The following is a 10,453-nucleotide window of genomic DNA, read 5'->3' on the forward strand; positions in this document are numbered from 1 at the left end:
AGTCCTTTGTACTGTTGTTTCTGCTCCTCGGTGATCTTTAGTTTCATTTTCTACACCCAGAGGTATTTTAACTGCATCATAAAAAAAAAAGGTAAAGGACCCCTGACAGTTAAGTCCATTCACAGATGACTCGGGGGTTGCGGTGCTCATCTCGCTTCACAGGCTGAGGGATCTGGCATTTATCTGCAGGAAGTTTTTCTGGGTCATGTGGCCAGCATAATTAAGCCACTTCTGGTGCAAATGAACACTGAAACTAGAGCAGCGCACAGAAACACCATTTACCTTCCCGCTGAAGCGATACCTATTTATCTACTTGAACTTTTTGGCATGCTTTCGAACTGCTAGGTTGGCAGGAGCTAGGACCAAGCAACGGGAGCTCACCCCATTGTGGGGATTTGAACCGCCAACCTTCTGATCGGCAAGCCCTAGGCTCTGTGGTTTAGACCACAGTGCCACCTGCGTCATAGTCCACTATTAATCTCGGGCAGATATCCAAAACTCTGTCTTGGCTTTCTTCCAGCTGTTAATGAGATGATGCCTCCACACTGAAATGATAGCTCCATCAGGGATTCCTTTCATCTTTCCTTTAATAATCACTGCCAGAATCATAGTCAAAATTTCACACAGTCCATTTCGTAATTAAGATAGCATCCACTTAAGCATTTCAAGCCATTGTGTTTTGGTCCCGACAAAAGTCTTTCGCCAGATCAAATCCTTCTCAGTGGCTGGTTAAATTAGCAAGTTATTTTATCTCCACTGGTTGAGAGCATGCCTGTTAGTTAACTCCAAATTTTTATCTTAAAAAACAGGTGTCCTTTGTTCCTGGCACCGGCTTTGGAGAGTTGTCACAACCATGCGGCTTACACCCATCACCCCCTGCCCCTTCTTCCTTCTGGATGGACAGAAAGTATTGGACGATCTGTGGGTGGAGTGCCCCCCCCAACCCTGGGAGGGTTGAGAGGATAATTACTCCCATATTACCCTCAATTACCAGCATGGAAGGGCTCCGGTTTAATTGGCACAGCTGATCGTCATGGCAGACAAACAGAAAGTGTGAGGTCATTATTTAAACATTGAAGCCCAAACAAAGCTTTTGTTTTCCTTTAGGTCTCAGTCATTTGGTGAAAGAACATTTTGTGAAAGCCTAGAATAATCATAATCATAATATTTATATCCCACCCATCTGAAGTGCTCTGTTTTAGGTTTTTATTTCAGTGGACTCAAGCAAGGCTTAATTCTTCTCTGGATTGCATTGAAAGCTTTTGAACTCACAGAACAAGCCCTTAAACGTTTTAACAGCTCAAGCTGTACCCAAACGGTGACATTATGCAAGACCAGACACCTCATTTTCATTGTTTATCCTTACTCAACTACACCTCCCCCCCCCCCACGAAAATCAGCTGCTGGGGCTGAGAGCAGGACACAAGGAAGTTTTTTCAGAGCTGAACTGCAAGAAACTTACAGTGCCTAGGAGCCCTAAACAGGCAGATAATATTACGATTCTTCTGCCTCGCATACACAGAAATTATACCCCTTTGCTTCAATGGAAGGAAAGGCTCTCTAATCATTCAGCTTTAATGGGCTTAAAAGACATTTTTCAGGAAGAATCACGAGTCAATGGCAGAATCAGGGATCTATCATGCTTATTCAGTCAGAGTTTAGAAGATTGAACTGAAGAGGAGAGTGAAGAATTATAGAAGGGACCCGAGGGTCATCTAGCCCAACCCCAAAATGCTGTGATCACATACCCCAGGCCTTCCAAAGCTGAAGCTTATTATTTTTCCCACCAAGTGGCCATTATTATTATTATTATTATTATTAGCCCTTCATCCATAGACGTTAGGGATGGGGCTGGTGGAAGTTGGAGTCCCAACAATCTCTGCTGGACACCAGGCTTCCCATCCCTGGCCTTTAGGATAACCAGCATCATAACCCTAGTTAAGTCTTTCATACCATACCTTGTATTGGTCATTGGGTCCCAGCTTGTTCCAAGGCTCTGGGTTGCTCTTTTTGTCCCAGCCAGGCAGAGAAACGTGACAAGAGGCAGACAGCAAGGAGTACATCTTTGTAAGAAAAACATACACCAAATCATGTTTTGCAACAGAGCTTGTTGGGACGTAATAAAACCTAAAGCTTGAAATCTCAACACTGTTTCCTTTATGTGGCACAAGAATTTCCTGACATGGGCAGCTGCATGAACTCAATGCGAAGGCAGACTTGAAATAATCTATCATAAATATTTGTGGCTTGTAAGCCGTATGCCTAAAAAATAAAAAAGCTATGTATGAAGCAGAGATACAAAGACACAATGCAGCTTTGCCTGATGTGAAATCCTCAGTTAAAAATAAGCATGCTCATGTTCTATTTTTCTGAAATGCATTTACTAGAGAGCAGGGAAACCGTATTTCAGGTGTAGCTTGGGTTGGAAAATAGCAGGATTTGCATAGTTTTGCTGATCTTCAGCATAAAGAGAATTTATTGGGGTACATGCCCATCTTTTATGTTGCAGGAGAAGGAAGGAGAGAGCCTTGCAGCACTGTTGCACCCATGCCTACTTGGAAGTAAGTCCTACTGAATTCAGTGGGGGTCCTCCCATGTAGGTGGGATTGTAGCCTTTGCCATTTTTGGAGAGAGCTGCCTGTGGTGCTAAGTAATTAAAAATAAGAATAAATGACTGAAACACAATCCTTGTGTCTGAATAGCAAGCTCGTGGCTGCTTAGGCCTCTGCCAATGAAACGGTCCTCTTCTGATCTCCCTACAGTGGAAAGGCACACCAGCCAGTGAGCGCTTGGTAGGCAGGGCAGTGGAGTCAGACTCTTAAGTCAGGGACACTGAGAACTTGGAATGTTTTTGTTCCTCGGAATGGGAGAAATGGGTACCAAATAAAATTAAATTGGGGGAAAAAACATACTCAAAGAAACTGCAAGTACATAGTTCAGATAAGAGATGGAGAAAAATAGTAAAATGACAGTGCTGAAATGGTTTCAAAATTTCTATTTTTGGGGTCCATTATGTAACTTTCTGAAACTTGCAGCATTTCTTGGAGTACTACATTAAAAGTATTCTCTTGGAAGTCTTCCTTTGTAACATAAGAAAGCTGCCTGGATCAGACCAGTGGCCCAAGTTCAGCATCTCATTCTCACAGATGCCTGTGCAAAAACCGCAAGCAGAATCTGACCACAACAGAAATATGCAGAAATATGCCGCCTCTGAACCTGGAGGTAGTATGCAGCCATCACTTGACACATCACTGAGTTCACATGGCATCAACCTGGCTTCTCCCCCCCCCCCCCAAAGAATCTGGGAGCTATAGTTTGGGTCATTGGGTTTGGTGCTTTTGTAACTGGATTTGGCTTTTAGTCACATACAATAAATGATTGACTGATTGATGAAAAAGAGGCTAACTTTCTCTCTGCAGGTCTTTTCTTGAACAGATTCCTGTGCCAAGATAAGGCTTGCTTTCATTGCTCTGTTCATTTGTGCATTTGACTAGTGTTGTGTGGAGGGAAATGCAACCACTGGGCTGAAAAATGTCCCCCTCCTGTCCCTTGGGTTTCCAGTGTGGCCTTCATAGATATTGGCACAACTGGGGGGGGGGGTTGGCTGCTGAGCTGCGCTCACCATTGTGAGGTCTGAGGGGGTGATGGTGATGCCTCCCCAGCTGCTGCCATTGTCTGTGGGTTGACTGTGATGTAACAAAAACATTTGGCTGCTGAGCGGGTATAAATGTGGGCCAAGGCGCAAGCCTGGGCAGTTGCCCTCCCCAGAGAGAAATGGGCAACTTGGTGGCACTCAGCCCAGCTGGTCTCCTGCCCCATGGCGGCAAGCTGGCAAGCGGAAGGAGGCAATCGCCCGGTGCTGGGATGCTGTGGAGCAAGAAGAAGGCAAGTACAAAGCTTACTTGCTGGTGGGATCGATACTAGAAGGCAACTGATATTCAGCTCTGAAGCTGGTTGATGTCTGGCAATGGACCTGGCAGGGCTGCAGCTGGTGGATGGTTGTTGGAAGAGTTTGCATCAAGGCCATTGGATGCCGCGAGACTACGCTGGCTGAGATGGATGCAAACTGGTTTGGAAGCCTTGTTTGTGAACAGGCAGCCAAACAGAGGAGGAGTCTGGGGGGACGCTGTCGGATGGGGCCCATCCCACTCACCTGTTTGCCTTTGCCTTACAGGGATGTCTGGAGCCGGTGAGGTTTTCCCCAAGTCCAGCCTTCAAAGTCATGAAGCGAACCGCAGGACATCCCTATTTACATCGGAGAAATGAACGTGAAATCCTGGCAGTGAGGAATGGACAAGGCCTTGGCCATACTTGAGAGAAGGAGCTTTGAAGGGAGACTGCAGATGGACATCTGCTGCTTTGCAAGTGATGGGGCAGTGGGGAGAGAGAAGAAAATGAAGGAGGCAACATTAGGCCACACGAGGCACACCATTGGAACTGCTATGAAGTCGCTTTAAACAGGAATGGCTTCCCCTGGGAACTGTAGGTGGTTAAGGGGACGGAGACTTGTTACGGTGGTTAAGGATTAGGATTAGGATTAGGGGTAGGGGTGGGGTAGGGGTAGGGGTGGGGTAGGGGTAGGGGTCGGGGTAGGGGTAGGGTCTCTTGCCAGAGAACTCTGGGAATTGTAGCTCTAGGTAAGGGTTAAGGGTTAGAGTTAGGGTTAGCGTCAGGGGAAGGGGTAGGGTTGGGGTTCCCTTGTCAGGGAACTCTGGGAATTGTAGCTCTAGTTAGGGGGCAGGGTTAGGGTTCCCTTCTTGCCAGGGAACTCTGGGAAGTGTAGCTCTGGTTAAGTGTTAAGTGTTAGCGTTAGGGTTAGCATCAGGGGAAGGGGTAGGGTTGGGGTTCCCTTGTCAGGGAACTCTGGGAATTGTAGCTCTAGTTAGGGGGCAGGGTTAGGGTTCCCTCCTTGCCAGGGAACTCTGGGAATTGTAGCTCTAGTTAAGGCTTAAGGGTTAGCGTTAGAGTTAGGGTTAGCGTCAGAGGTAGGGGTGGGGGTAGGGGTAGGGTTCCCTCCTTGGCAGGGAACAGGGGGTCCCCTAACAACTCTCGGCACCCTTTTCCAACTATAGCTCCCAGATTCTTTGGGGGAAGAAGCCATGAGTGTTTAAAGTGGCTTCATAGCGCTTTCAATGGTGTGGATGTGGCCCTGGCCTCCCTCACCCCACTGCCTCTTATTCATGAAGAATCGAAAGGATTTCCCCATTCAAATCTCTCAGAAACAGGAAACAGGGCAACTTGGTGGCACTCAGCCCAGGTGGTCTCCTGCCCCATGGCGGCAAGCTGGCAAGCGGAAGGAGGCAATCGCCCGGTGCTGGGATGCTGTGGAGCAAGAAGAAGGCAAGTACAAAGCTTACTTGCTGGTGGGATCGATACTAGAAGGCAACTGAAATTCAGCTCTGAAGCTGGTTGATGTCTGGCAATGGACCTGGCAGGGCTGCAGCTGGTGGATGGTTGTCGGAAGAGTTTGCATCAAGGCCATTGGATGCTGCGAGACTACGCTGGCTGAGATGGATGCAAACTGGTTTGGAAGCCTTGTTTGTGAACAGGCAGCCAAACAGAGAAGGAGTCTGGGGGGACGCTGTCGGATGGGGGCCATCTCACTCACCTGTTTGCCTTTGCCTTACAGGGATGTCTGGAGCCGGTGAGGTTTTCCCCAAGTCCAGCCTTCAAAGTCATGAAGCGAACCGCAGGACGTCCCTATTTACATCGGAGAAATGAACGTGAAATCCTGGCAGTGAGCAATGGACAAGGCCTTGGCCATACTTGAGAGAAGGAGCTTTGAAGGGAGACTGCAGATGGACATCTGCCTCTTTGCAAGTGATGGGGCAGTGGGGAGAGAGAAGAAAATGAGGGAGGCAACATTAGGCCACAAGAGGCGCACCATTGTAACTGCTATGAAGTCGCTTTAAACAGGAATGGCTTCCCCTGGGAACTGTAGGGGGTTAAGGGGACGGAGACTTGTTACGGTGGTTAAGGATTAGGATTAGGGGTAGGGGTGGGGTAGGTGTGGGGTAGGGGTAGGGGTAGGGGTGGGGTAGGGGTAGGGGTAGGGGTAGGGTCTCTTGCCAGAGAACTCTGGGAATTGTAACTCTAGTTAAGGGTTAAGGGTTAGAGTTAGGGTTAGCGTCAGGGGAAGGGGTAGGGTTGGGGTTCCCTTGTCAGGGAACTCTGGGAATTGTAGCTCTAGTTAGGGGGCAGGGTTAGGGTTCCCTCCTTGCCAGGGAACTCTGGGAATTGTAGCTCTAGTTAAGTGTTAAGTGTTAGCGTTAGGGTTAGCGTCAGGGGAAGGGGTAGGGTTGGGGTTCCCTTGTCAGGGAACTCTGGGAATTGTAGCTCTAGTTAGGGGGCAGGGTTAGGGTTCCCTCCTTGCTAGGGAACTCTGGGAATTGTAGCTCTAGTTAAGGCTTAAGGGTTAGCGTTAGGGTTAGAGTTAGGGTTAGCGTCAGAGGTAGGGGTGGGGGTAGGGGTAGGGTTCCCTCCTTGGCAGGGAACAGGGGGTCCCCTAACAACTCTCGGCACCCTTTTCCAACTATAGCTCCCAGATTCTTTGGGGGAAGAAGCCATGAGTGTTAAAAGTGGCTTCATAGCGCTTTCAATGGTGTGGATGTGGCCCTGGCCTCCCTCACCCCACTGCCTCTTATTCATGAAGAATCGAAAGGATTTCCCCATTCAAATCTCTCAGAAACAGGAAACAGGAAGAAGCCAGACTTTGTAGCTCAAGACATTTTGAAATTTCTTAACTTGAAATGCCAATAAAAGTATTTGTATTGTATTGTATTGTATTGTATTGTATTGTATTCTGATTAACATGGGAAGTGGAATGGTAAAATGTTAATGAGGTATAAGTAATACTTCTGTAAACTGGTATGCCCCTTCTTGTGGGTGTGGAAGGAGGGACTTGTGGCCAATGAAGCAACTTTATAAGATGTGTTTTTCCTGAAGATGTGCCTGATCTTGGGTTACCCCACTTGGAAGTGTGTATAATAAAAAGCTTTCCTAATTTGACCCATTTTGTCCAGATCACTTTATTTAAAAACGATCCAGAGACCTTCATTCAAAGGAACCAGTTTGTTTATCTCTCACAAAGGGAAAAATAAATAAACAATACCAATTCCTCAACTGCCAAAACAAATGTTGTTGTTTTTTAAATGATTAATTTTTTTATTTTAACCATCAATAAGCAGACAATACAAACAAGTACAAACAGGTACAAGTACAGAAAAGAAAAAAAGAAAAAAACAACACTTACAGACAATATGAAATACAGTGTACAAGAAAAAATAAAAGAGAAAATTAAAAGCAATCTTTGTGTCCTTGCATTATTTATCATTAACCTGGGTCTGCGACTTCCCCAGTCCTTCTCACTCTGTATTCTAGATCTTATATTCTGACAGTAAATTCTTTCCCTCTGTCATATCACCAAAACAAATGGTTTTGCAGCACTCTAAAAACTAACAGATTTTGGGGAAACTTTTTAAAAATGGGAGGGTCAGGGGGCCTTGGTGGGTGCTAAGGAGGGTATCTTAGGGTGCCATGGAGTCCACATGCCACACGTGTCACAAGGGGGGGGGCTCCTCAGTTACCTTTTGTTTATTTATAAATGCGCCCCCCCCCTTGAGGCCTAGTTTCCCCAGCCTTGTCTATGGATGGTCTCCTGTGATGTCACAAAGAGACATGGCAGCTGAGGGGAAAGAGGCAGTTTCTTATTCTAGAATTTCAAACACAGGAGGGCAGGAAGGGGACATTTTTCAGCCCGGAATACTTAAAATGAGGGGGAGCTCGGCTGCACACCCACCTCCCTTCACTTGGGGTGGTCTCTCTCCCTCCCCCACCTGCCCAGCAGCTTCCCTGCCTGCTATCTCCCCCTCCATCATCCCACTAGCATTGCATCCTCACCCCAGTCCCCGCCCCCTCCAAAAAGCTTGCTGCGCCCCAAGGCATTTGGCACTCACCTTAACCCTTGCAGGGAACGGGGCAGGGCACAATGGGAAGGGGCGGGGTGACCGGGCTACTTAAACAACACCCCTTTTCTAACAGAAGCAGCATGGGGGGTGGTCCTCCGAGAGAGAACAACAACAGAACAGAACACAGAACAAAGAAGACGGAAGTGGCGCACAGTTCCTTCTGTTCCCTCGCTTCCAAAGAATGGAATGTCAACACAGAAAGCATGTGATCCAGTAGTCACACACACTCTGCAGCATGGGAGAGAATGAAGCTCCTGACATCCAGCACCCCCTTCTCTGCTTCTCTTGAACTCTTTGACTTTAACCCTTCAGTAGTGTCCAAACCTTTTTCAAAGAGAGCCAGATTTGATGAAGTGAAGGGCCGTGAGGGCCGACCAAAGAGCCAACCAAAGTTGTTAACCTTTCTTTAGGATTGAAGTTGTTGAGGTTTTTTAGGATTTTACCCCAGGAAATAAACTGCCATGGGGGGCCGGATTAAACCAACCATCCGGCTGTATTAGGCCTCCGAAACGGACTTTGGACATGCCTGATTCCAGTCTAACCCGCTGCTATATTTTGCCCAACATGCAGCTTGTACCCACGACCCTGAGAAGCTCATGCTCTGAGGATAAAACTGAGCAGGTTTACGGTTTATGATATCTTTGGAACTTGCAAGAGAAGCTCTTCAGCATACAGAAGTGACCTACTAGGTATAATGCAATGAACCTGGTCCTGAGCTGTATTTGGTGTAAAATGTAAGACAAGCCAAAGCCGCATCTAGTCCAGCATCTTGTTCTCACATAGTAGTTAGCCAGATCCCTGTGGGAAGCCTGCGAGCTGGATATGAGCACAACAGCCCTCTGCCCACCTGTGGGTTTTATGTGTTAGTACCAGTCGCTTGAACTTGGCCCGATATATCACTTGTGGCATCATCCTATGACAACAGGAGCAAGGGGCAGACCTCAGCCACTGAATGTGTATTTTAGAACATCCCCAATCAGAGTAGTTATTTGCTGAACAGCAGCAATGATCAAGAGAACATCTCGCCTTAATGCAAGCCTTGAAAGGCATCCTATGCAGTAAAGGGTAATGAGACATGGCTCTGATCGATTCCCCCCAATAACCTTTATCTAGGTTCTAATGAAAGCAGGGAGAAAACGGGGGGATTTATCCATGGCCTCCGTTAGGAGACCATCATTACGCAGTAGGGGGATACAATGTCATTTTGAGCTTTTAAGTACACCTGGGGATAAGCTCTGGACCTAGCCGACAATCAATCAGCTGAGGGTTTAAAATGAGACAATAATCAATTTCTGAGCAAGATTTAAGTGCTGTTGTAAAAAAGGTTTAAAATGTTTGAAGGTTAGAGCACTCGGCGGGAGCGATAAGATCTGCCACAAATCGTGCATGAATCGGTCATTATGGATGGAGTGGGGGTAGAAACTTTATACCCTGGATGAAGTAGACCAAAAGCCTTTCCATCATCCCAGCAAGGAGCAGAATGGTAAAAGGGAAAGTGAGAAAGAAATATGACTTTTAGAAGGGAGGGGGAGAGAGATAACTTGCTGGTACTGAAAGGATGGCTCTGGTTGTTGTTGCTGTTTAATCAGCTCCATATTCCTCTTCCAGAGAGTTGTGTTTTCAATGTGCTGTTTTTGTGGAATGGGTAACCTTTAAACAAGTTTGCAAGAAAGGAGTGTGGAAATGCCGTGATGTAGTGGTAACCGTTGGTGCTCAGAAGCTCACCAGGACAGCCCCCCAAAATCACATATCCCAAGGAGTATCTGTAGCAATGGACCAAAGAATATAGCTCAATAAATAAGCTGTGCTGATCCATGAACGCATGCACACACACATGCATTTTTTTAAAAAAAATTATTAAGGATTTTCTTGTTTTACAGAAGTACTCAGTGGTTGTTGTTGTTTAGTCGTTTAGCCCTGTCCAGCTCTTCGTGACCCCATGGACCAGAGCACGCCAGGCACTTCTGTCTTCCACTGTCTCCCGCAGTTTAGTCAAACTCATACTGGTAGCTTCAAGAACACTGTCCAACCATCTCGTCCTCTGTCGTCCCCTTCTCCTTGTGCCCTCCATCTTTCCCAACATCAGGGTCTTTTCCAGGGAGTCTTCTCTTCTCATGAGGTGACCAAAGTATTGGAGCCTCAGCTTCACGATCTGCCCTTCCAGTGAGCACTCAGGGCTGATTTCCTTAAGAATGGATAGTTTTGATCTTCTTGCTCATAGCTTCTCTGAGTTGTTCAAGCCCCTTTGCCACGACAAGGCAGTGATCCATGAAGGAGGGGGGCTGCAGTTACAGAGCTCAAATTACAGTGGGAGAAAGAAAGAGTCCCCTTCACTCCTTACCTTTTGCGATGACACTTTTAGATACAGTTTTTAGAAGGCTGCAAGAGGGATATAATTTAGTTAAAATTGGGGAGAGTCAGGGAATGGGGTTTATTTATTTGATTAAGGACACCTGTACCATTTCTAACCTAATTTGAAAACTGTG

Source organism: Podarcis tiliguerta, assembly GCF_965153285.1.
Source record: "Podarcis tiliguerta genome assembly, chromosome: Z".
NCBI lineage: Eukaryota > Metazoa > Chordata > Lepidosauria > Squamata > Lacertidae > Podarcis > Podarcis tiliguerta.